Source organism: Macrotis lagotis, chromosome 2 (genome assembly GCF_037893015.1).
Source record: "Macrotis lagotis isolate mMagLag1 chromosome 2, bilby.v1.9.chrom.fasta, whole genome shotgun sequence".
NCBI lineage: Eukaryota > Metazoa > Chordata > Mammalia > Peramelemorphia > Peramelidae > Macrotis > Macrotis lagotis.
In genome coordinates, this window is record NC_133659.1 from 315,472,482 (window position 1) to 315,499,902 (window position 27,421).

The 27,421-nt window shown below is 35.9% G+C and overlaps 1 long non-coding RNA gene across 1 annotated transcript in view; it reads left to right on the forward strand.

Annotated features, from left to right (window-relative positions):
- LOC141511775 (uncharacterized) overlaps nt 1-27,421 on the forward strand; it is a 394,176-nt gene that overhangs the window by 360,994 nt on the left and 5,761 nt on the right. The gene's annotated exons all lie outside the window — the stretch shown is intronic.

Sequence of the window (27,421 nt, forward strand, 5' to 3'; positions counted from 1 at the left end):
GTCTTCCTGATTTCAGATTTGTCTTTCTATCCATGGTGCCATTTAAGTGCCCAATATAGGGAGTATATTCTATCGAAAACTTCCAGATTTATTTGGGGAGGGGGAATGAGTTTGACTGCAGAGGAAGAGGGAAGGAACAAGAAAAATCATTATGTATACAATGCACCAAAGAACCTACTCACTTTGATAAAAGTCAGATACCAAAAAAAAAATGGATTAAGGCCTAGAAGTAGTATGGTGCTGTAGCTCTAGCGTTGGGAGATCTAGATTCAGATTTCCCGAAGACACTTATCCAACTGACTTTGAGTGATTTCCTGATTCTCAATGTCTCTCTTTTAAATAAAGGGGTTATATCAGAAATCTTGTGACATTCATTCCATCATTGAATTGCGATTGTTCCCAATTAAAAAAAGAATAATAGTTCTCCTCTTCCCTTCTCAAAAGGCTTTTCAAAGAAATCCATGAAGATGACAATCCTGTGGGCTCTGAGACGTGGTTGGCTTAGCGATTTTGTTCACTTCAGCACACGTCTGTTCATATGTTGTTGTCATTAAATGTAAGTTCAGCAGATGGCAATTGTCATCCTACAAGAAATGAGCACATTTTGATTATTTTCCTAGCGAGATACCATTAGTGCCTTTGAAATCCTGATGTTCCCCATTGATCATAAGCAGCAGTTGGTTAGAAGATGAAAGAACTGAGGGTTCACAAGACCTGACCTCATCAGTAGTCACAGCTCTGACTCATATTAGCTGTGCAATCTTGGTTGGTTAAAGTCTTTGAGCCTCAGTTTCCTCATCTGTAAAATAGGGATGGTAATTCTTGCCATCCTAATTTAATTGGAATAATGTTCAAGTGAAACAAATTAATCTTCTCAATTACCACTAGTTTAGTAACTGTTTTCTATGAACCATACCCTGAGAATACAAAGACAGCAAAGAATTAACACTGTCCTTCAGAAGTTTACATCACAAAGGTAAAGAGGTAAATGTCCTTCATCAAACCAGGGGATATTCACATTTTATGAATATTTTGCTTCTCTCTGCCCCTCACTGCCTACTTTGTTTTCTGTTGGTATTTCTTTCTTATCCTTGCTTGAGTGTAACGGGAAATGGGGAGAATCTGGGTCATCCATTCTCTTTGAACCCATGCTATCTTAAGAGCCTGAGTTCCATCCCCCATCCTTGGCATCAGAATGTAATATGTTAGAGATGGCATCAGAAAAAACAGGATCCAAATCCCACCAATGAGATTTGGCAACTGGGTGATCACAGGTAAGTCACCACCTTTGCGTACCTTTAGAAACTCTCTGTGGTTGTTTGTTCTTCGGTTTTGAAGAGTACCATGAAAATCCTTTAAGATTCTGAGGAATTGAAAAGACTCAGTATCATATAGTGAATAGGAAAACCTGAATTTAAATCATGATTTAGATACTTATTTGTTGTGATGGTCTGGGTGAGTCACTTCACCTTTCTTGGCCATAGTTTCTCCACCTGTAAACAGAGGGAAATGGCCTTTAAGTTCTCTTTCAGTTCTCAACCCATGATCTTATGATTCTTTGGTGCAATGGACTGAACTTAATCTCATCCACCAATGAAGTGAAATATTGTTATTTTACTTGGATCTGGTAGCAATTTATTTTGGCTTCAAGCCTTGACTTACTTTTTCTAAGCAGGTTTTAAGGAGGAAAGCAGTAGCACCACTAAGCTGAAATAACTGGTTATTTCTCATATACCAACTGTTTACCTATTCAAGGTACAATGATCTAATAATTACACATTCTCAGATTGACTTCTTGAAACATGGGACACTAAGGATTTTCTCACTGGTGACCTAGGTTGCTGGTCTCATAGTATAAATGTTAAAGCTTAACTGGTATTTTGTCAGAAGCCCTCTACTCCTTCCTGGTAATAATTTGTCATTTTTTGTTCATTTTTTGTTCTTTTTTTTGTTAAGTTTTGAATTGAATAATCTTATACTCAACTATAAAAGTTTCCCTACCAAAATTTTCCTCTAGATGCCCACTCAAAGTCATGAGAAGGTGCTTATAATGCTAAGATCATTGGATTGAGAATTTTTAAAACCTGGGTTCAAACCACAACTCTGTTATTTACAACTTGAGTGACCATGGGCAAATCACTTTAAATCTCTGGCCCTTAGTCTTCTCATCTATACAAGTTAAACAGTTATGTGACCAAGTAGGTAGAGCTCTGTCCCTAGTTCAAATTGGGCCTCAGACATTTACTAGTTGTATGATCTTTGGTGAGTCACTTAATCCCAATTACATCCCCTCTAACCCTGCAAAAAGGGGGAAGAAAAGCAAGTGAAGGAACTGGATTAGATGAGGTTAGGCAAGGCCCCTTGCAGTGCTAAATCTTGGTAGCCTACTTTAGGTCTTCCTCAAATAAACAAGACCTTGTTTGTTTTGGAGGGTTATGCATCTTCACCTGCAAACATAGGGGTTCCAAAGGACATCAAAAACCAGGCTAATTAGTTGTTTTGTATGACTTGCTTAGAAGGTCTCAGTCGAAGCCTTTGAAGAAACAGTCAGCAGTTTCTGATAGAGAAGGTTCTTTGTTCTAATCATTTTCTGAAGTGTTTGGGTAGAAAAATAGCAATAAACCCAAATCATGTGGGAACAGGATGAAGTCTCCATCTTCCTTCTCATCCCATCTGTTACTAGAGTTGTTTTGAAGATGTTCCCAATGAGTCTGTCAAAGATGATGTTACATTCTACTTCTTTTATCCAGTTACAATAAAAGCAACAAATATCTACTAAGGGCTTACAATGAGCGACACTTTATGCTAAGCACAAACAACAAAAGCAGAAGGTTTTTTTTTTTAATCGACTTGGTGGATGGTAAATATATGTGAAGGAAAGGAAAACCTCATCCGATGATCATTTCCATCTGAATTCCATTGAAAAAGATGATAATGTGGTGATGATAGTGATGAATGATGATGCTGATGCTAAAAGAATGAATGAATGATTACATGCTTCATTGGAGGGCATTCTCAAAATGATAGAACAAAGATCTCTTTCACTATCTGAGTAGAAGTAATAACAACAATAGATCACTTATGACTCTGCCCAAAGCTATTATCATTGTTCCTGAATAGAACCAAATGTGGCTTCCAAGCCAAGGAGTCTCACCATAAGACCATATTAATCAATTTATGTGTTTGGTGATTCTACCAAGAACGATTGCTCTTTTGTATCATGAAATCCTGCTCTACTCATAAAAAAAAATCATTTGGACTTGATAGGAATAAAAAATGTAATATACATCAAGAAAAAGAAGCAACTAAAGATTTGTAGCTTGAATCTGGGGTCAATGGATTAAGGTAATACTTTAAAAAATAAATTTTATTGCTATCTGAACAGCTGGAGTCAGAAAGATGTGAGTTAAAATCCAACCTCAAATACATAATAACTGTGTGACCCAGGGCCATTTCATCGATGCCTGCTTTAGTTCTCTCTTTTGTAAATTGGGGATCACAATCAATAGTTACCTCCCAGAGTTGTTATGAAATGTGAATGAGATAATATTTATTAAAAAGTTTTAATAGACTTTAATGTGATATGTAAATTGTAGGTTATTATTATTTCTACTTATATTATCATTAACTATTATTGCTAATATTGATAACTATTAATAATATTTTATTATCACATCATTTACTTTTCTCAAAATGCCTACTGCCATTTCTTTTAGTAAACTTTTTAAAAATAGGAATAAGAGAAAGTTCAACAAAGCCCACTAAAATATTGAAAAACGTTGATATTATTCTGTTATACTCCCTTGATCCTTTTCTTACAAAGAAGACAATCTCTTTTCTTTGGGGACCAGTTTGGTCATAATAATTTTACAGCATTCAGTTTAAATGTTATTGTTATTCTTTCCATTTATATCATTGTAATAGTCATTGTCAGTGGGTTTTTTTTCCCCTACTTTTGTTTTCACTCTTATTCAGTTCTTATAATATTTTCCATACTTCTCTATATTCAGCATATTCATTATTTTAGACAAAATAATAATTTTCCAATATAGCCATATGCTAAAATTTGTTGCAGCATTGCCCAACTAGTGCACATCTTTCCGTTTTTACTATTTATCTGCTGTCTTTCCGTTTATCCATTTGTGTGTCTATCTTTCTGTTTATCTACCCATCTACTTATCTGTCTTTTCATCTGCTATCTGTCTATCATCTTCTACCTAACTACTTACCTATCTATCCATCTATCTAGCCATCATCCATCCGTCTGTCTATCTATCTATCTATCTACATGTTTGTATTTGTGGATATATGGATGCATGAACTTTATTTTTATTGATTACCTCCTTGGGTTATGCTTCTAGCAGTGAAATCTCTGTATCAAAGGGTGTAGACATTTAGGCATTTTGTTTACATCATTGTAGCTTATGTTCCGGAATGGTTAGCTGAGTTAAAATTCCCACTAACAAGGAATGAATGTGACTTTCCCCCCACAACATCTCTAAAATCTATTATACCCATTTTTGTCATCTGACTACTTTCCAACTAAGTAGGAAAGTAAAACTTTTGGGTTGTTTTGATTCCCATTTCTCTTAATAGAAGTGATTTGGATCATTCTTTCCCATAATTGTTTTTTGTTTTTTGTTTTTTTTTCCTTCAGGTTTTTGCAAGGCAATGGGGTTAAGTGACTTGCCCAAGGCCACATGGCTAGGTAATTATTAAGTGTCTGAGACTGGATTTGAACCCAGGTACTCCTGACTCCAGGGCGAGTGCTTTATCCACTACACCACCTAGCCCCTCCTCCCAATTGTTAATAGTTAGTTTGCTACTTCCAGTTTGATCACTGTTTATATTGTTTGAGTACATTTTTGGGGACTGGCCTTTGGACTTAGATATTTGTTAATTTTTATGTATCTCATATATCAGACTTTTTAGCAGAGATATTTGAAAGAAAAACAAATTTCCCCAGTTGATGGCTACATGGATAAAGTCAATACTTAAAATACCTTTTTCTCCTTTAGGCAAGACATTGAGTATAAAGCTGTCAAGGAGGAAGTTTTGGTTGTATATTTCATGAGACTTTTTGGCATCCTGAAATCAAAGCTTAATGGGAAAAACATGTTTAAAGCAGTTACCAGAGATATAGAACCACCCTTAACACATACTTTCAAACCCATAAAATGGACTATTAACAACTACCCTTGCCATATTAATGAAACACAGATTATATCACCCTAAGACACCTATGGATAGATAGATGCTTCTTCATCAAGGCAGGAGGCAAAACGTGATGAACATACTTAGAGCACTGGATAAATAGGATAAAAAATTAAGTATAATACTTCTGAGAAAGTAGACATTTCTTTATCAGGCAATATTAATGACAGGTAAATGAATATAGCGATTATTGGATTTATCAAATATAACTAAACATGGTTCACCAAAGGACTAAATCTATCATCTGCATCTGGTTAAAATCCCAAAGTGGAATCATCAATTTTTTTTGTGGGCAAGATTCATGTGAATCCTCAAATAAGTGGCTGAGTCATCCAGGTTTATGTATAGAAATGGAAAAGTTTATGATGGTAATTCAAGACCTGATTCATCACTAGTAGAAATTAGAGATGTCCTTAAGGAACTCCAGCCTACTGATAAATTCAAATTAAGCAGAGAAACAGTAGTATACATGCTTTTTTACATCATTGCTATAATATACTTCACATATTCCCCACAAGATTCACCCCTGTAGTCAGTATATAGCTCAGAAGTATACTCACTACTCACTGATTTGCAAAAGAAGATAAATCTCAAAACTAGGAAGGAAGGAAGAAATGGAAAGGAAGAGGGTGGGAGAGTGGAAGATGGGCAGCCAAGAATGGAGAGAGAAAAGAAGGAGGAAGGGAGAGAAGGAAGGAAACAAAGAAGACAGGAAGGAAGGAGGGAAGGAAGAAGTGAAAAATAAGGGAGGAAAAGAGGAAAGGAAAAGAAAAGCTCAACAAACTTTAAAATATTTTTGAAAATTCAACAAAAAAAGAGAAATAAAATATTAAATAATGAGCTGCTCCTCGAAATTACTCATATGAAACACCAATCCATAATAGTGGAGGGACAATGTTTTTAAGAACTCATAACTACCCTGAAAACTCTTACTCTTGAAGTATGACATCAAGTCAAAGTCATGTACTCCATGTTCAGCAGGTTGACTTCCTCGTCTCCATTTCTTGATTTCCCTGGATTTGTTCAAGTTTCAGCTATAATTTCTTTCTCTACAAGAAGTTTTTTTCATTGCCTCATTATTAATGTCTTCTATGTCCTGATTAATTCTAATCTATCCTGTATATAGGTTGTCCATCATTGTTTGTATACTGTATTCCCCATTAGACTCTGAAATCCTTAAAAGCAGATTGTTTTTAGTTTTCTTTGTATCCTCAGAACTGTGCCTAGAATAGAGTAGGTGTTTAAGAAAGCTTGCTGACTGAACAATGTTTTTAAAAGATGATGCCATTTTGAATACTCATAAACTATAAGCTATATGGAAGGAAAATGAAAAGACATAACAGAATAAATCAAAGTCATATAGGAAAAGAAGGAGGTTCATACTCAATTGTCTAAGCATCTAAACAACATTAAACACATATAAAAACATAAGAGAATAGTGATTAGTTCTAGGATCATTTCTAGTCAAACTTCATGTGCTAAGAATGCAAAAATACTAAGAATGAGAAAATGATGATGTATTTAAAGCTAATGATGGTGGCGAAAATGATAAAGATGTCATTGATTTGTTTCTGTCATATCTAACTCATGTCCCAATAGGAGTTTTCTTGGCAAAGATATTGTAGTAAGCTGCCATTTCTTTCTCCAGCTCAGTTTGCAGATGAGGAAACTGAGGTAACAAGGTTAAATGACTTATTCAAGATTAGATAGGCAGCATGTGTCTCCAATCAGATTTGAACTCAAGACAGTAAATTTCCCTGATTCCAAATCCAGTGATCTATCTATTGTGCCACATAGCTCTCCTAATTATAAAGATAACTGATTTTTTTAAGTAGATAGGATCAGTCATTCAAATGCACAATGTGAAATGAAGCTAGAGAAACTGGGCAACATATGACTGCAGGTTGTAAAATCTTAACATCTACCAAGTATCTAGAAAGATCTATCAAATACCTAGAATTATATATAAGAAACTCAGTATGCTCGTAATGTAAAAAAATGACTAATGCCCAAATTACAATTAGAACCCTAAAAGATCCTTGAGAATTAAAGGTATGAACTAACCTGGGGATCAGAAACATTATCCTATGAAATTGCTGTTCACAGTTGCCTGGATATAATGATTCATAAACATTTAAAAAATATTGTAATAGATATCACCGTATCGTATACTCAAAATCTTCAAATTGCATGGAATAAAAAACTTTCAGAATATAGACAGTGAAAGAAACTGCTACCTTTTGGGAGCATGATGTGTTCTTACTCATTCCCATTGGGCTTCACACTATGGCATAGTAAGTAAGAGAGCCAGCCCTGAAGTCAGGAGGACTTGAGTTCAAATGTGAACTCAGACACTTACTAGCTGTGTGACCTTGGTCAAGTTCTTTAATGCCGATTGCCCAGAATCTAGGACAATCTCCCCAGATTCCTATCTGGCCACTGGGCACAGAAGACTCTGTAGGAGAAAGTGAGGCTGGTGACTGAGCACAGCACCCCCCACTCAAATCCAATTCACATGCATGCCATGTTTTTCCAAAGACGCTTTCAATGTCTACTTAAAATGAAATAAGATCTCAATTCTTTTTTTTAATTAAAAAGATAATTTTTAATTCACAGGTAATAGTCTAGATGTCATTAAATTTCATACAATAATAGCAGAGTAGAGATTTGTCTCAGGACTACTACTTTCCAAACTTCATTGAAAAAGATGAGAAGGTGATAATAATGGGGGCTGTACTTATAATTTAATTGGAATAGAGAACTTCTAAGTGAGGAAACTTCTTTCAGTAATACAGATTGGTCCCTTTTCTGCTGGTAGATTTAGAGTTTGTTAGGACACTGAAAGCTTAAGGAACCTTCACCAGCACTAGTTTGTATTGGGAACTACTCTGAGCCTGGTCTTTCTGGTTACAGAGTCAGATTTCTTTCCCTTGTCCTTGATAGAGTGAAATATAATTACTTATCCCTTCTGCTTCTCGTCTTACTCCCATCCTATTTTGCTATATTTTGGGTGTGAATAAGAAATTAAATCAGAAATCTTCGAATTTTTGTGAAAGTCACAGATGACGCAAAAAAATTAAAAAACTAAGAGTTGGACTAGTTTACAAGTACACTAATTGTGCATTCATCTCAATTTTTCCACATCCCCTCCAACAATTATCATTTCCCTTTTCTGTCATGTTAGGCAATCTGATAGGTGTGAGATGATATCTCAAAGTTGTTTTCATTTGTGTTTCTCTAATTAGTGGTGATTTAGAGGATTTTTCATTTAACTATTGATTTCCCTTGAAAACAGACTATTCATATCCTTTGACTATTATCAACATGGAATGGCTCTTATTTTTATAAATTTGTCTCACTTGCCTCTGTATTTGAAAAATGAAACCTTTATAGAGAAACTTGCTATAAAAATTTTCTACTTTCCTGTTTTCTTTCTAATTTTATCTTTATTAGATTTTTTGTGTAAAAGATTTTTAATTTATGTAATTAAGAGTATCTATCTTGCTTCCTGTGATCCTCTCTCTCTCTTTCTTTCCTTCCTTCCTTCCCTCCTCTTTCTTTCTTTCTTTCTTTCTTTTTCTTTCTCTCTCTCTCTCTCTCTCTCTCTCTCTCTCTCTCTCTCTCTCTCTCTCTTTCTCTTTCTTTCTCTCTTTCTCTCTTTCTCTCTTTCTCTCTCTCTCTCTCTTTCGCTCTCTCTCTCTTTCTCTCTTTCTCTCTTTCTCTCTTTCTTTCTTTCTTTCTTTCTTCTACCGGATTTGAGCCCAGGTACTCCTGACTCTAGGGCCGGTACTTTATCCACTGCGCCACCTAGCTGCCCCATCCTCTATATTTCTTTATTGGGCATATACTCATATCCATAGATCTAGCACATGAATATTTCCATGCTTCCCTAATTTGCTTAAAATATTCCCCCGTATGTCTAAACAATTTATCCATTTTGACCTTATGTTGGTAAATGGTGTGAGATATTGATCTATGCCTAGTTTCTGCCAAACTACTTTCCATTTTCTCAGTAATTTTTGTCAAATGTTGACTTCTTATCCCCAAAACTTGGATTTTAGGATTTATCAAACACTAGATTAGTATGGTTATTTACTAGTGTGTATTATGAACCCATTCCATATCACTGATCCACTACTCTGTTTCTTAACAAGAACAAGATTGCTTCAGTTTTTACTGCTTTGTAAATATTGTTTGAAATCTGGAATTCCTAGACCACCTTCCTTCTCATTTTATTTATTGTTTCCCTTGATATTCTTGACCTTTTTTTCTAAGTGAATCTTTTTTAGTATTTTTTCTAGTTCTATAAAATTGTTCTTTTTGTTTCATTATTATGACACTGAATTAAGTTAGGTAGAAATTAACTTGGCTCAGCCATGAACAATTAATATTTTCTACTTGTATATAATTGCTGATCATTTACATTGGATTACTTTAGATCCTGCAACTTTGCTGAAGATATTAATCTAGTGTTTATGTAGTTTTTCAGTTGATTCTCTAGGGTTTTCTAAGTATACAATCATGTATTATTCAAAGAGTGGTAGTTTTGTTTCCTCTTTACTTATTTTTATTTCTTCAATTTCTTTTTCTTGTCTTTCTGTAATAGCTAGCCCTTCTAGCGGATATCCCTGCTTCACTGCTGCTCTTATTTAGAAGACTTCGGGTTTATCCCTATTATAGATAATTCGCTATTTTAGATGAATAATACTTATCATTTTAAGAAAGAGTTCACTGATTCCTCTACTTTGTAGTATTTGTTTCTAACATGTTTTCTACATTTGTTGATATGATCATATGATTTTTGTTGGTTTTATTTTTGATGTGATCAATTATGCTGGTAGTTTTAGGAGTATTGAACTAGCCCTGAATTCTTTATCTAAATCTCACTTGTTTATACCATAGGAGATAAACTTTTTAAGCTATTGCTATAATCTCCTTGGTAGCATTTTATGTAAAATTTTTGCATCAATATTCATTAAGGAAATTGGTCTATAGTTTATTTTTGCTTTCTTTGCTTTAAGTATCAAAACAATATTTGTGTCATAAAAAGATTTTGATACCTCTTTATTTTTTCCAAATAGTTTATATAGTATTAAGATTAATTGTTCCCTAATTGCTTGAAGAATTAATTTGTAAATCCACATGGTCTTGCTGGGGTTTTCTTAGGAAGCTCATTGATTGTTAGTTCAATTTCTTTCTTTTTTTTTTTAAAGAAAGGATTGGGGGTGCTAGGTGGCATAATGGATAAAGCACCGGCCCTGGAGTGAGAAGTACCTGGGTTCAAATCCAGTCTCAGACACTTAATAATTACCTAGCTGTGTAGCCTTACGCAAGCCACTTAACCCCATTTGCTTGCAAAAAACCCCCCTAAAAAAACCTAAAATAAAATAAAGAAAGAATTGTTTAACATTCTATTTGTTAACAGAATGTTTATTCTGTTAAACTGAGCAGTTTATATTTGTGTAAATATTCATACATTTCACTTAGATCATCAGTTGTCCTGGTATATAATTGGGCAAAATAACTTCTAACAATTGCTTTAATTTCATTTTCATTGGTGGTACGTATATCCTTTTCCTGTTTGATACTGGCAATTTGGTTTTCTTCTTTTCTATTTTAATCAAATTGACCAATGGCTTTTACATATTATGACACATTTTTTTTTTCATAAAACTTGCTACTAGTTTGTTAGTTCAATGAGGTTTTCACTCTGAATTTTATTAATCTGCCCTTTGATTTCCAGAATTTCCACTTTGATGTTTAATGGAGGATTTTTGATTTGTTCTTTTCCTGATTTTTGTTTTTGTTGTTGCATACTGAATTCACTGCTCTGTTCTTTATTTTATTGATGCTTGCATTTAGAGATATAAATTTTACCTTAAAGATTACTTTGTCCTCATCCTACAAAGTTTGGTATATCATTTCATTATGGTCATTCTCTTTAATGAAATTATTGGTTATTTCTATGATTTGTTCTTTGACTCATTCATTCTTTAGAACTAGATTAGTTTCCATTTAATTTTTAATTTATACTTACATTAGCCTTTTATTAAATATAGTTTTTATTGTGTTATGGTCTGAAAAAGGGTATATTTAATATTTCTGCTTTTTGTGCATTTTTGTGAGTTTTTTTATGCCTTAAAACATAGTCAAATTTTGCGTGCCATGTATAGCTCGAGAAAAAGGCATATGACTTACTATTCCCAATGACTTTTCTCCAGAGGTCTATGATATCTAAATTTTCTAAGATTTTATATATCTCCTGGATTTCTTTCTTAGTTTTGGTTAGATTTATTTAGTTCTAAGAGGGAAAAGATGAAGTCCCCTAGTAGTATAATTTTTGATATCATAAGATCATGAATTCAAACCCCATCTTTCCGTAGTGGTACTAACTTAGGGGGCAGATAGATAGTGTAGTGAATAGGGTGCAGGCCCTGGAGTCAGAAAGACTCTTCCTGCAGAGTTTAAATCTGACCTCTGACACTTAATAGCTGTGTAAGTTGTCACCCTGTTTGCTTCAGTTTCCTCATCTGCAATATGATCTTGAAGAAGTCAATGGCAAACCATTCCAATGTCTTTGCCAAGAAAATTTCAAAAGAGATAAAAAATTCAGATAACTGAAAAATGACTAAATAAGTGGTATTTGATATGTCTATTTCCTCTTGTAATTAATTTAATTTTCATTTAAGAATTTGAGTGTTATGCCATTTGGTGCATTTGTTTAGCATTTATATTGCTTCATTTTCTATGGTACCTTTTAGCAACATGTAATTTCTCTGCTAATACCTTTTAATAAGATCTATTTTTGCTTCTGCTTTGTCTGAAATCATGATTGTTGTCTCTGACTTCTTTACTTCAGCTGAAGTATAATAGATTTTGGGCTGGTCTTTTATTTTAAAACTCTGTGACTGTTTCAAGTTTGTTTCTTGTAAGCAACATATTTTTGGACTCTGATTATTTATTCAACCTCTATCTCCTTTCATTAGTGAGCTCATCCCATTCACATTCATAGTCATGATTAATATCTGTGTATTTCCCTTCATCCCATTTTCTTTTATCCTTCTTTCTCTCTTTTTTAATCCTGCCCCTTCTCTAAAGTGTTTTCTTTCTGACTAATGCCTTTTTAATTTACCTTCCTTTTTTGCTTCCCCCTTTTCCTTATCTGCTTCCCCACCTACTTTTCTAATGGGTAAGAGATTTCTGTTAAGAATGGTTTTTGTCTGTATTTGTGTGTGTGTGTGTGTGTGTGTGTGTGTGTGTATCTTCCCCCTCTTTAAACCAATTTAGATATGAATGAGGTTCAAGTGCTTACCTACCCATTTTCCCCTTCTTTGTTAAAGCTTTTCCTTACATATCTCCTTTGCATAAGATAATTTTTTTCCATTTTTCTTCTTCTTTCTCCATTTTCCTAGGTCATTCTTCTTTCTCATCTATCTGTACCCTTCCAAAACAACTTATTCACTTCAATGTGCTGTTTGTACATTTGTATGTTCATCTAAATGCCCCAGTCATTTAAAGTTCTGAGAAGTTTTATATATCATTTTACCATGAAGAAAGTAAACAGTTAAACTTTATTGAGTCCCTTTATGATTTCTTTCTCATGTTTTCTTTTTTTTTCTTTTGCTTCTCTTATCTTTATTTGAAAGTCAGATTTTTCTGTTCATTTCCGATCTTTATATTAGAAATGGTTGAAAGTCCTCTACTTTATTAAATGTTTATTTTCTCCTAGAATTTTTTCCACCAGTTTTGCTGGATATGTTATTCTTTGTTGTTATCCTAGTTCTTTTGCTTTTTTTGGAAGACCCTGTGTCCTTTAACGGGGGTGGGGGGTGCAAAATCTTGTGTGATTCTGATTGTGTTGTCACAGTATTTAAATGGTTTCTTTTGGGCTGCTTAAAATATTTTTCCTTTATCCTCAGAGTTGTGGAATATAGCTGTAATTATTCTGAGAGTCTTTATTTGGGGCTCCCTTTTAGGTGCATCCTTTCACTTTCTATTTTACCCTCTGGTTCTAGTACATTGGGGCAGTTTTCTTTGCTAATTTCTTGAAACATAATGTCTAGGCTTTATCTTTGATGGCTTTCAAGTAGTCCAATAATTCTTAAATCATCTTTCTTCCATTTGTCCTTCAGGTTGCTAGTTTTTCCAGTGAGATACTTCACATTTTCTTTTCTTTTTTTCATTTTTTTCTTGATAGCTAGCTTCCAATTGTCCTTTAAAAATTTTAAGAATTTACCTCTTGTTCTATTTTGATAATTCTCTTTTTTAATATTTTCTTCAGCATTTTGGTGCCTTTTTTTACTAGTCTCAATTCTATTTTCATTTTTTCCCTTTGCTTTCATTTCTTTACCTAATCTTTCCTCTTCTACTAAGGTTTGTGAAACCATTTTTAACCCTCCAGAAATTCTTCTAGTTTTGTGTCCAATTCACATTTATTTTTCCTTTGAGACTTTTTTAAACAGCTGTTTTGACTTCATTGTCCTCTTGTGTTTTTATCTTGATCTTTCCTATTACCTGAGTAGCCTTTTTTGGCTCAGATTCTCTCATTTTTCCATTCATTTCTTGATTTGGAAATTTCCTTTAAGTGAGGTTCCATTCTTGCTGATGGGGGATAGTGCAGGTAGTAAGAAGGGCACTATCTCAAGCTTCAGGTTTCTCATATTGCCATTTTTCAAGGTTAGTTTTGGGGAGTTGAATATTTTTGTGTGTGTGCTTCTCAGGTAGTGTAATCCAAGGAAACTTATGATCATCATTTTCCTGCTCTGCACCATAATCCTTATCCTGGAAAGGCTCTGCTCCCTTGGAATTTGCAGTCGATACTGTTCTTCAGAGTCCTAGATTCATCTTAATTGAAAGTATTCCTCTTTGCCTTAAAATATGATCCAAAAGTGAGTATTGGCAGTGGAGCTGCCAAACAGGATCTTTTCCTGAATCTAATACCAGAGCATGGTTTTCCCTAACCAGAAACCCTGAAGGTCTTCTCCCAGATTGATTATGTATTTATTTATTTTTTGCTATTTTGATCATGCAAGAGGCCATTCTTGGCTTCATTTCTTTCTTGCCTGCCTTAAACACTGATTGAATGTTGCCTTGGTCAAAATGAGACCCAAGAAAGACCTAGCTTTAAAAGGTCTAGATCTCCCAGTGCATCCAGGGTCATCTCAGGTTGTCTTCATTCATATCTTGTCGCCGGACCCAGATGACTCTGTAAAGGAAAGTGAGGCTGGTGACTTTGATAGTCCTCCCTCACTTCAATTCAATTCTCCTGCATATTATGGCATCACCTCCATGATGCATGGTCTTCTTTGGGAATAAAAGATAAATAGGGTTTCCCTGTAATCATTTTTCAAACCAACTGCACAATTTGCTTACTCTCTCTCTCTGGCTTCTTTTATCCTTCTTTCTCTCTTGTTTTATTCTGCCCCTTCTCTAAAGTGTTTTCTTTCTGGAAAATTTTTTAAATTTACCCTCCTTTTTTGCTTCCCCTTTTCCTTATCTTCCCACCCCCCACTTTTCTAATAGGTAAGAGCTCCAAGAGCTAATACTGTTTCCATCACTACCACCTACTTCCTCTCCTAGTATTTTAGTCACTTTAGTCCCAAAGGTTCTGGGCTAACTTCCTCCTTCATGTCACTGATCTTGCTTACCTCCTATGTCATTGCACTCTGAGCTTTTATTGATTTTGCCATTTGAGAATTTGATTTAAGACACTAATTTAAAATTGTTTGGAGGGGCATGTTGAAGGAGCTCATCTGAGTACTCTCTCTACTTAACTATCTTGGCTTCGTCCTGGAAGTAGACTCGTTGGCTTTTAAGACACTTTTCAGTACAAAATCTTTGTTCTTTTCATTTGATGAATAGTACAATATTAATGATAAAAATAGTAAGTTTATGCTTTATAATTTATTAGAGTATATAAAGGATAGTTTTTTAAAATTTCTTCAACAAATGTTTATTATATTACTACTTTGTGCCAGATATAGTGTTAGTCTTTGGGAAAACAAAGATAAAAACAAAATAGTCTGGATTCCCAAGGGACTTAAGCAATATTGGAAAAGTAAACCTAAATCAAAGAGTAATAATACATCAAATTTTGGGTGACACTGAAACCTGGAGCAATCAGGATAGGCCATATATAGGAGTTGATACTTGAGATATCTTAAGGAGCTGTTAAAGAGTCGATTTAGGGGGCAAGATAACATGTTTTGCTTTGGACCCAATGTGTTTGAAATTGCTACAAAAATCTGGTTGGAAATCCCCATAATGAATACTTGGGGCTGTGAGACTAAGGAGAGAGACTAGGGCTGAACATACAGAGGCTGGATCAGGAAGACAGTCAAAGTGACACACATGACAATAATAAAAATCCATTGAGCAAGTTACTTAACCTTAGTGTCCAAGGCAACCCTTTGAAAGCCTAAATTGGAGCTCAATGAAACCTAGAGATGGAAGAGATATCAGGAGCCATGCAATTCAACCTTTTCATTTTGCAATTGAATAAACAGACCTATTGGAAGTTGAAGGACTTCCTCAAGCATAAGTAGCAAGCATAAGCAGATGATAAGCTCTGGTCATTGGCTTCAGAACCATATTCCTTCCACTGTATGGCTCATAGATATTTTAAATTCATCATGTCCAAAATTAAAGTCATACAACATTCAACTCATACACTCCTTCCTTCTTCCTAATATTCCCTATTAAAGATGGAATGACTTCCAGTCATTGGGTCTCACAATCTAGGTGTCCCTGTTGACTTTTCAGTCTCCAAGTCCACTTAGTTGTCAAATCAAGTTGATTCCACTTTGATATCATCTCTCATATATTCCTTCTCTCCTCTGATGCTGCCACCACTTTGTTCAAACTCTCAACCCCTCCTATTTTTTCAATGACCTGTCGGTTATTCTGCCTGCCTCAATTGTCTCTTTACTACATTCATCTGTTGCATTGATCTTCCCGTAGGGCAAGTCTGACCACGTCACTTCCATTGGGAAACTTTCCTCACCTCTAGGATCAAATATAAAAATCATCTGTTTGTCATTCAAAGCTCTTTCCAACCTGTCCCCTTTCTGCCTTTCCAGTCTTCTTTCACATTTTCCCCCTCTGCTACTCTGATCTAGTGACACTGATCCCTTTACTATTCTTGCAAGACTCTCTCATCTCCAGAATCCAAAAATGCAAAAAAAAAAAAGTGTTTTTACTTGCTATCATTTGGGATTAGAATTCAGTCTCACCTCCTCTCTGCTTCCTGGACTCTTTTACTTCTTTCAACTCTTAGATAAAATCTCACCATCCTTAGGAGATTTTTTCTGATTCTTCTTAATTCTAGTGCCTTCTCTCTATTGAAAATCTACAGTGCATCCTGTATTTTTAAATTTATATATGTATATTTTCCTGTTGACCCTCATTAGACTATAAACTCCATGAGGGATGAGATTATTTTGCCTTTCTTTGCATGTCCCATGTTTTAGTCATGTGGTTTGACATATAGTTTAAGAGCTTAATAGATATTGTTGACTTGCATGATAGTACCATTTTGTCTCCTATGAACTGCCAATATTCCCAACAGAGGAAGTTCTTTTCTTTTTTAGGTTTTAGCAAGGCTAATAGGGTTAAGTGACTTGCCCAAGGCCAGACAGCTAGGTAATTATTAAGTGTCTGAGGTCACATTTGAACTCAGGTCCTCCTGACTCCAGGCCAGTGCTCTATCCACTGCACCACCTAGCCATCCTAAGAGGAAGTGTCTATAACTGAAATTTCTTACACTCACTTCATTATAACTCTAGATCTTAGAAAAATAGGTTTCCCAAGTAATAAACATATGTCACTTTGTTTGATCATCAGGATGCTATGATGGGACACACATGCTATGTTTGAAATTATCCCCTTTGTCCAGAGGAGGAACCAGAGAGGTCAAGCAACCTACCCAAGGTTACACAGCTCCTAAGTGTCAAAGACAGGGAATGAAATGGTCCCTAACTTTAAGAACTTTGGGATTTCATCATGTGGAGAAGACTATCACACATGAAATAATATAAAACAGCATTTAATTAAGCATAAATTCAAGTGATCCTGATTCTGCAACAAGCTAGTGTGACATCAGCTAGGTGGCCCAATATATAGAATTTTGGACTTAGATTTAGGAAGACCTGAGTTTAAATACTTCTTCACACCATCAATGACCTGGGTCATGTAATGTAAATTCTCCAACTCAGTTTGTATCTCATCAAAATGTGGGTAATAATAGCCCCTACCTCCCAAACATCTTGTGATGATCCAAGAAAATGATGGATATAAGTTGTCCTACATACCTTAAAACATCCTCCTAATATTTGCTATGATTTTTATTCTTACTTGAGAGGATAATCAATGAGGGCTCAAGTAGTAATCATAGAGGGCTTCTTGGAACAGCCGCATCTTTCTCATTCCCTGAAAAGTATTCCTAAAAATGCTTTGTTTTTAGAAATGTATTTTTTCATGGGCTAACATTTAGAAAAAACTGCAGATTATATGAGCTAATGAGATACAGCCAGGGCGATTTGATCAGTCCATTAAAATTGCATCCCATGCTGGCATGGCATAAAAGGAGTTTCAAGGAGACATGAATTACTATGGCAACCAGCTATAGCATTAAATAGTGATGCAATGAATAAATATTGTCAGTGACTTGGATTCTTCTGGTAAAAAAATTTCGAGGTGAGGATGACAAAGTTAGACTGTTCCCAACATTTATTGCGATATTGTAGGCTATATTTTTGTTAGTATACCTCACCAGGTAAATCCCAACATTCACATGAGGTGAGAGACTTTGTGGTATAGTGGGTAGAAAGACAATGATGAAGCCAGGAAAATCTGGCTTCAGACACATTTCTGACACATTGAAACTCCCACAGGTAATTCTCTGAACCTAAGTTCTTAAGAAAATGCTAAACTGCTTTAGCAAAGTAAATTTCCTCAAAAGGGAGTTTCAGATGGTAGTGAAATCACAGTCTAGCCTCCAAACCTTTCCTATAAAGGGTAGTATATTAGGCTTGCCTAAGAAGGGGTAATCCGGTCCAGGACAGAAAAAGGGAACAAGTGGAATCTTCCATAAAGATCAACAATCAGTTCGAACCTATAAGTGGCTCCTACAACTTCTGGCCCTGGTTGGCTCTAGAAAGGTAGTGTCTAAACAAAACAAAATGAAACAATCCAACAGTATAACACCTTGGAGATTTTGGTGGAGGTCTCTATGGTATCCTTAACTAAGTGAGCATCACCATCTCTGAATATGAAAGACAATAAACTATTCTAGATAAGCAAGAAATAGCCATTCTTCCAAATGGGTGTATCTCTCTTTTCAATTTCTTCCTCCTAGAGCCTTATACAATGCTCAGAATATAGTAAATACTTTATCACTAATTCTGATCGTTGTTTGCAGAAATATTATATCTGACTTGTTACCGAATATATAGTCTTGCTTTATTTTACCAAGGATTCCCAGAGTATCCTTCATCAGAAGTCCTCTTTCCTATCAAATAAGGCTATGACAAGGGAAGAGGCAATAGGAAGGATGTTTTTGCACAGCATTCCCCTCATAATAAGCATAATGAGCCAGTCGTGTCATCATTCATTTGGGGTCATGGTCCTCTTCTATTTCAAAGGATAACAACAACAACACAGATGGAAGTATTAACAGATGTGAACTTGAAAACATATCAGAAATAAAATCCTGAAGAACATGACATAGTTCACCTGTAAAGTGATACGAACATAATTCTCACAGAATGAGAAGTCATGAGTGACTTGCAAACTTTGCATTTGGAAGTAGTGCTCATGTCCCAGGTCTATCAAAATATTGATGATTAAGAGATGATTCTTGCTTCAGTTAATCAGGATATTCTCTCTTTTTTTAAGGTTTTTTTGCAAGGCAAATGGGGTTAAATGGCTTGCCCAAGGCCACACAGCTAGGTAATTATTAAGTGTCTGAGACCAGATTTGAACCCAGGTACTCCTGACTCCAAAGCCCATGCTTTATCCACTACGCCACTACGCCCCCCCCCCCCCCCAATCAGGATATTCTCAAATAATTACACATTTTAAAATTATCCCATATGGTTTATTTTTGGAATATTTTAGACATAAAACTATCAGTTAGCTAATCATATTCTAATTTCATCATTTGTCTGTCATAGTATTTTGGAAATTAACAGCTTCTTTTTGGTTGTTTGGCAAAATTACTGGAGTGGTTTGCCATTTCCTTCTCCAGCTCATTTTACACAGGAGGAAACTGAGGCAAACACAGTTAAGTGACTTGCCTAGGGTCACAAAGCTAGTAAGAGCCTCAAGCCAGATTTGAACTCAGGAATATGAATCTTTTTGATTCCATGACTAGTCTTCTATCTGTTGAGGCACCTGGCTGCCCAATATCTTTTTTTAATATACACTTAATAAGATGTTAGAACAAAAGTTCCTTAAAACTAGGCATTTTTTAATTTGCCAGATTATTATATAATGTTTAACATGATTAATTAATGTTTGCTAATTCATTGTCTGTCCATAGGATACTGCACTTAGAATCAGGAAGATCCATTTGCTATTGTGTCCCTACTTAGCCTGTGAGTACTTTGAGTGCATGGACTATGTGTACCATACCATCTGGTACATAATGGGCACTTAATAAAATGAATTGTCTGGCTGACTGATATGTTCAAATCCTGCCTCTGACATGTGTATGACTTTGGACAGAAGATTTAAATTTTATGTTTCTCTAGTAACCCTCCAAGTTTTATTATGGAATCATAGATGGGCTGAGATTGGCATCAGTGGAAGAAATTTTCACAGAATCCGAATTATAAAGTATTCATTGTCTTTTAATGAAAGTCTATTCTATTAGGACCATTCAATAAGGGAAATATGCATTTGCCAAATTAAATAAAATAATACCTTTATATATAATATGCATAATTGTATGTGGATTCATACATTTATATATTTATCTTAAATAATATCTTAAGTAAAATAAATTTTAGAGCTGGATAGATGGGACAGGTGAAAGTACACTATCTCTGGAGAGAGGATGTGGGTTCTCAACTTGCCTCTTACACTTACTCCCTATCTTAGACAGATCTGGCCACTGGTCCCTGGTGGCTCTGGAAGAGAAAGTAAGGTTGGTGACTTAGCACAACTTCCCCTTCACTCAAATCCAATTCATGTATTTGTCATGGCGTCACTTCCCTGATGTCATGGCCTTCTTCAAGAATGAAGGATAGGGGCAGCTAGATGGCACAGCTGGAGTACCTACCCTGGAGTTAGGAAGATGTGAGTTCAAATTTGGCCTCATATGCTTAATAATTACCTAACTTTAGGCAAGTCACTTAACCCCATTGCCTTGCAAAAACCAAAAAAAGGAAAAGAAAACAAAGAAGGGCAAACATCTTAGACCGATCTCTTACTTGTACCTCCAGGTTTGAACTAGATAATTTCTGAACTCAAAATCCATGATAATCCTACCTTCGTCTTTCACAAATGTGAAAACTAAGACTCAGAGAGGCAAGTATTATAACCAAGAATCCTACATCTAGTTAGAGAATCAGACTTCCCAATTCCCAGATCCATCAGCAATTGGAATGTTTTGCCTGTGTTTTTGCCTATACAATTCTGTTGACTGAATTTAGCAAGTGTACCGGAGGGTCACTGCAGCTAGAGACAGGATGATGGAGACATGATGAGGAAGTAAATTGTGTGAAAAAAAATGGGGAGTTTGGTGTGCTTCAAATCCATATATATCACCAATTTGGTTTGCCAACCCAACTGGCATAAAAGGTCTATAACAAGAGAGGAAATAGTCTTGTTCTCTGACTTGTTTCCAATCATATCTGGATTTTTTCCTTTAGTTCTGGATCCACATCTCAGGAGTGATAGTCATAAATTATACTCAGTACAAGAGAGGGAACCAGGATTTTGGGAGAATATGTCACTATGCAAGGAGATTGAATAGATGAACTGAGATTATTTAACTTGGTGAATAGAAAACTCAGAAGAACATGTTAGCATCTTTAAGTCTTTGAAAGGTCTTCATGTGGAAGAGAAATCAGATTACTTGGGCCCCAGAATTAGTAATAATGGGGAGAAGTTTGAAAGATGCAAATTTGTCCCACAAAAGGAGAATCATTTAGAAGTAGAATGAGCTGCCTCAAGAGAAGATGAGTTCCCAATCACAGGAGGAATTACACTGAAAACTTCATGACCACTTGTCAAGAATATGAAATTATTTTAAAGGGTAGGTTGAGGAGACTATCCTCTGGATTCACTTCCTAATTGGTATCCTATCATTCTTTGCTTTTCCCCCTTCAAATCTAAAGGTTTTTCTCTAATTATTTCAAGCCTAGTAAAACAATAGTTTTTCTTTTTTTAAGAAATGTATTTCTGGGGCAGCTAAGTGGCACAGTGTATAGAGCACCGGCCCTGGAGTCAGCAGTACCTGGGTTCAAATCCAGTCTCAGACACTTAATAATTTCCTAGCTGTGTGGCCTTGGGCAAGCCACTTAACCCCAAAAACCTAAAAAAAAAAAGGCTACAAGGCATCAGAAGGGATAGGGATCCACACACACACACACACACACACACAGCCAAGTAATGTTGACTGGGCCACAGGTTGGTAGAGAAGACTGTAGCCCTGACCTGGAGCCCAACCCAGATTTTTATGTCTTTCCACTCATCCGGAGGGTAAAAGGTGAACTCCCTTCCCCTTACTGGACCAGGAATTAGGTAGAAGGTGAAGCCAAATTTTATGTTAAACAATCAATGGTGTATCAAGAATGGGGGGTGTCTCCATCCAAGCAACCTTTAAGATTAGAAATTGTTTCTATTACATTCATAATTCTCTACTTTTAGTCAATTTACATCTCAAGGGTAGATAGTGGTCAATTTACATCTCTCTCCAATTTCTCCATTCACAATTCTCTTCATCCTTCCCCTGAATCACCAGCAACAAATTTCCTTTTACCATTGCCGGTCAAGTGACTTAAAATGTCTGGGAGTCTGGAGTTAAATATTTTGTCTATACTGATAGCCAGATTGTATTAGGGGCAGTGGGATCCATTTCTCTGACTCTGAGGCTGGTTCTCTAGCCACACCACATTGCCTCTTGATAAATTATTATTGGAACCAAAATGTAAAAGATGATGGCATTAGCTTTTTCTGACTTCCCTGATTTAATCCAAACTAAAAAATACAATATCTAATCTGTTTCCCATGTAGTGATTTTCTTTCTTTTTTAAAGGTCTAATAATTTTGTTGTAAGTTAATTGATCCTCAACTAAAAGCAGCCAAGAGCATATTAATATGAGTATTAATAAGATGATCACCCATTAGTCACTTAAATGTCTGGGACAAAAACTAAATATCTTCTTAGAAAGAACTTATATGCAGACTCTTGACTGTTGACTGAGACAATGTGTGTATATGTAAAAAATTTAAATACAAAGTAATTAGGATTTAGTACTTGGGAAAGGCTTGGGAAAGTTTTCAGGAGAACTATGCACATTGCTGTTAGTCCTTCAGTCTCAGAGTACCATGGACATCACAAATGTTATGTCTTGACTTGGGTGTAAGTTGGGACGTAAGGCAAAATCGGCACCATTACTCATCTAGTCATCCCAAACCAATGGCAAGCCGAGTCAAGATGATTGGTGATCGCAGTGTGCAATGGGTGATCTTGAACTTTCTAAGCTAAGGTCTTTCCTAGGTCTCAGTTTGTCTGACTTTAGAAGGAAGGTAGATTCAGTGAATGGTAAAGGGTGTGTGGAGGAGAGGAGGAGAAAGAGGAGAGGATGCCTTCCAGGCTATTGGACTTGGAGTAGGGAGATTGCCATCCAGACTGAGAAACAAAAAGAAAACAGAAATAGTCCCTGCCTTTGAGGAGTTTAAATTCCATTGAGGAAACATGTATATATAAACAAAACAAAAACAAGGTATTCCTGGTAAGCATCTCAATTCCACCAAAAACAACTTCAGGGCAGATTAATTCCTTTAATTCACACCAAGTCATTAGGAGAATTATTCATGTTCTCAGCTTGGTGCCCCACTTCTCTGCATGTATAAATGCAAGCAGAGAATAAAAGACAGATGAAAATATTGAGGAGGAAAAATCAACAATTAAAAAACATTTCCAACTTTAGCTTTGCTTTCAATTAAACAACTGAGTAGGTGGACTAGTGTCGAGGTGGATTTTGGTTCATTTTCGATTAAAAGAGGCAAATTCATTTTGATCTCTTGATTACTGGAAAAATCTGTTGGAATTCTTTAGAAATTGTATGTATTATTTTTAATAGTTTATTATGAAAAAAATCATAACTCCCTTCAAGGAAAAACAAGTACCATATGAAAGTAGACATGGTCTCTTTTTTCTTCAACATGAAAGGCCAAGGATCATAGGTTTCCTCTTTCCAGCACAAACAGAATGGATTAAATAAGTGTCTTTTAATTCTAGAATATGCTTTGTTACTGGTATATGGGGAAGGAAAAAATTGATTTTGAAAATTTTTATCCCTTGAGCCACCCAAACTCTTTCAAGGAAGTTCCTCTATTGTCTGCTCTGTTTCACCTTCCCCCATGTAAGTCTTTCCTGACCCTCTCTGAAATAGGAGGAAAGTGGGAATATGAAGATGTGTTTTTCTTTTTGATGTAGGCTTTGATCAGCATATTTATAAGTAGGCAGGGAGCAGCTTCTGAGACATGTAGATTGGAACATCTCCCTCATTCATGAGGGTTCTGTGCCAATACATCTAACAGGATGGCAGAAGAAGAAGGGGGAAAAAGTCATTGAAGGACCTCGGTTTTTATACAGGGGATAAATCACATTACCAGTCAAAAAGTATTTATTGGCTAGTAATGGGATGCATAACTTTGAACAGCACCCCATGTATATACTACATCTCAGAGCTAAGACTTGCCAAGCAAGAAATTTAAATGTCCCATCCAGCATTTAAGCATTCCATATTGGTAAAGTATGGTAAAGTACCTCTCCTTAATCCAGAAATTGGCATTTATTCTTAGGGATCATAGAGTCATTCCTGGTGTGCCACTCAAATAGGTGATGGGGCTCATTGCCCAAATACAGAGAGATGACACACATATCTGTCCTTTCTTCTGGGACCTGAGGTGAAGAGCCTATTACCACATTTGGGTACATTTGTTCCCCAGGAAAACTGGAAGACTTCTCTGTTTGGAAGAATGGCCCTCATGGGGGTGGCTAGGTGGTGCAGTGGATAGAGCATGGGCCCTAGAGTCAGGAGTACCTGAGTTCAAATTCAGCCTCAGACACTTAATAATTATCTAGCTGTGTGGCCTTGGGCAAGCCACTTAACCCCATTTGCCTTGCCAAAACAAAACAAAACAAAAAAAAAAAAAGAAAAAGAAAAACAAAGAAAGAATGGCCCTCAGTATGGGCTTTGTTATCAGGAGATATTGGATATTTCTAATTGGATTTAGAGCTGATTTCTTTCTTTTCATTTTTTTTTCACACCAAAGAGCTCAAAATGCTTATCCAACTGAGCTGTTATGGTTATTAGCTCTCAAAACTAGGATTGCATTTCTGCCAGATTGGGTCAGGAGTCATAGGACAGTCTTGTTTCCATGTTGTCTGAGTTTTCTTTGTATGGTATTGCCCTGGTCCAGTCTCTCAACTCCCTTCCTCTCCTTTCTTCCTCTGCTCCTTCAGCTACTAGGGCTATGGACAGAAAGACAGAAGGGTGAAACAGAAAGCACTGAATTGGATTTCTGGAGAGGAAGCTTCTCATTCTATCCTTTTTCATGGAATAGTTGTGTGACACTTAAATCTTCTAGATTTTTGGCTTTCTCATCTCTCAAATGAAGATGTCAAACCAGGAGACCTGAGGAGCTTTCAAGTCTAAAACTCTATGCTGTAATTCTAATTCCAACCATTCCTTCTCTCTCTCTCCCGTTTCTTTTCTATTCAATTTGTTCACCTCAAAAGTGAGGGAATCTCACAAGATTCCACAGTAGAATCTTGCAGCTGCATGCGACATGAGTCTAGAGGAAATCTAATTCATCCTGCATTTTAAAGACACTTTTAGGTCTAAGTCTTGTGAAAAAGGAGGAAAGATGAGTGGGAGAAAGAGCAAGAGGGAAGTGGAGAAATGAAAGAAAAGTTAAAGAAAAGGAAGAATGGAAGAGAAGGCAAGAAGGAAGGAAAGGGGAAAGAAGTAACCAAAAGGAATTAATATTACAGTGGTGTGTCTTTTTGATGAATTCTTTGCTCTTTTCAGATTAGTGAAAGAATTGGACCATTAAAAATTGTCAAAGTTATTTAAGCTAACTTAAAATAAATAAAGTACATGAATTGTAAAAAAAAAGGAAGAAAGGAAGAAGGAAAGGTGAAAGGGAAGAAGGAAAAGGGGAAGAGAGAAATTAAGGGAAGAAAGTATAAAAGAAGAGAGGAAAAAAGGAAGGGAGAAGCAAGAAAAGATGGTGGAAAAGAAAGAAGAAGGTGGAAGCAGAAAAAATGATAATGAAGTAAGGATGGAGAGAAGGGAGAAGATAAGGAAAGAATGGGAGTAAAGAAACAAGATAAATAAGATTCAGGAAACTGAAAGGATGTAGCTATACTATGGCAGAGAGAACTTCTTTCAGATTTTCCATTTCCATTTCATACAAGAGGAGTAGCCTGAAAGTAAGAAATAGGTCATGGTAGTCATTGATTCGGTTCTCTCTCCCCTACCCTCCCCATCTCCATTTGGTGTTATTGGCATTATAGGTCCTGAGAAGAACTATTTTTGCCCCCTCCGGGACCATTGACTCTTACTGATTATTCAGGTGATTGTCCAAAAAAGGATAAAACCTTCCTTTTCACTGAATTTTTCCTCCTAATCTTAAGCGAAAGGGAGACTAGGACAAATTATCTTTGATGGACTGCTGGTAAGGTTGACTCCCACTACCATCAAACTGCTGTAATTTCTTTCTAATGTTCAAACTGATCCTCTAGAAGGAAAAAAAAAGATCCAAAGCCCCCACAAATCTCTCAGGTTCTCAAGAATCACATTGCCAAGAGATAAAATGTCAGCTACTTTCCTTGCTAGGCGTTCTGCCAGAAACCCCTAGGTCCTGGTTTTATTGCATGTTATATTTGTGAGATGTGGTCTGTGCATAATCTGAACCCGCCAGCTGCAATCAAAACCCTGATTTAAATCAAAACACCTCGGATGGACTAAACTTCCCTGAATAGTGGGAGGCTCAGAGAAAGGCAATAAAATGGAAGTCCTGATGTGAGAAATGACTTGAATTTGAGAACCCGCTGTACATATGGAACTGGTGAGGACATAGACGAATGACGTTCCCAAATAGAAGAAATTTACCTTCTCAGAGCCCACTAAATTACAGCAAAGTGACTTAAATAATGAGCCATGGAGTAGGTACATCAGAAATGTGCCAGGACACCTACTTTGTTGGAACACAATCTTGTACAAAGTGACCATTTAGTGAAGTGGGTGGATACTCCTCCCAGGTGAAGTCCATAGAGACAAATATACTGTAAACCTTTAAAAAATACAAATTCCATAATTGCAGGCTAACTTTGCATAATCTAATATAATTATAGAAGTATGCAGAAATGGAAAGGATGCCAAATTTGGGATTGAGAAAAACTTTAGTTCAAACCCTATTTCAGACATTTTCTTACTCTGTGGCTCCATCAGGACACTTAACTTCTCTATAAGGGGGTTTTCTTATCTGAAAAGTAGGCATAATAATACTGATGTAGTGACCTCACAGGATTGTTGTAAAGACCAAAGCAGAGAAAGCACATTGAAAAACATAAAGTTCTATTTTGTTGACAATTAACCTCCTTCTCCTCCACATCATCCTCATCATCTGATTGGTGCCATAATACCTAGAGGGTCAAGTCTGGGATGAAGAAGTCTCACTTTCTTGAATTCAAGTAGCTCAAATACTACGTAACTTTGGGCAAGTCACTTAACCTGTTTGTCTCAGTTTCCTCATCTGGAAAATGAACTACAGAAAAAATATAAAACTACTCCAGTATCCTTGCCAAGAAAATCCCAAATGAGGTCTTGGAGTGTCTGACCAACTGAACAGTGATAACATTGCTACTTTTTTTATCAGTATCCTGAGTGTGGGTTGGGGGAAAGTGAGGTGAGCTTAGAAAAGTCAAAGGGAACAGAGAGCTAAATGTGAGTAAGTTTTATAGAAC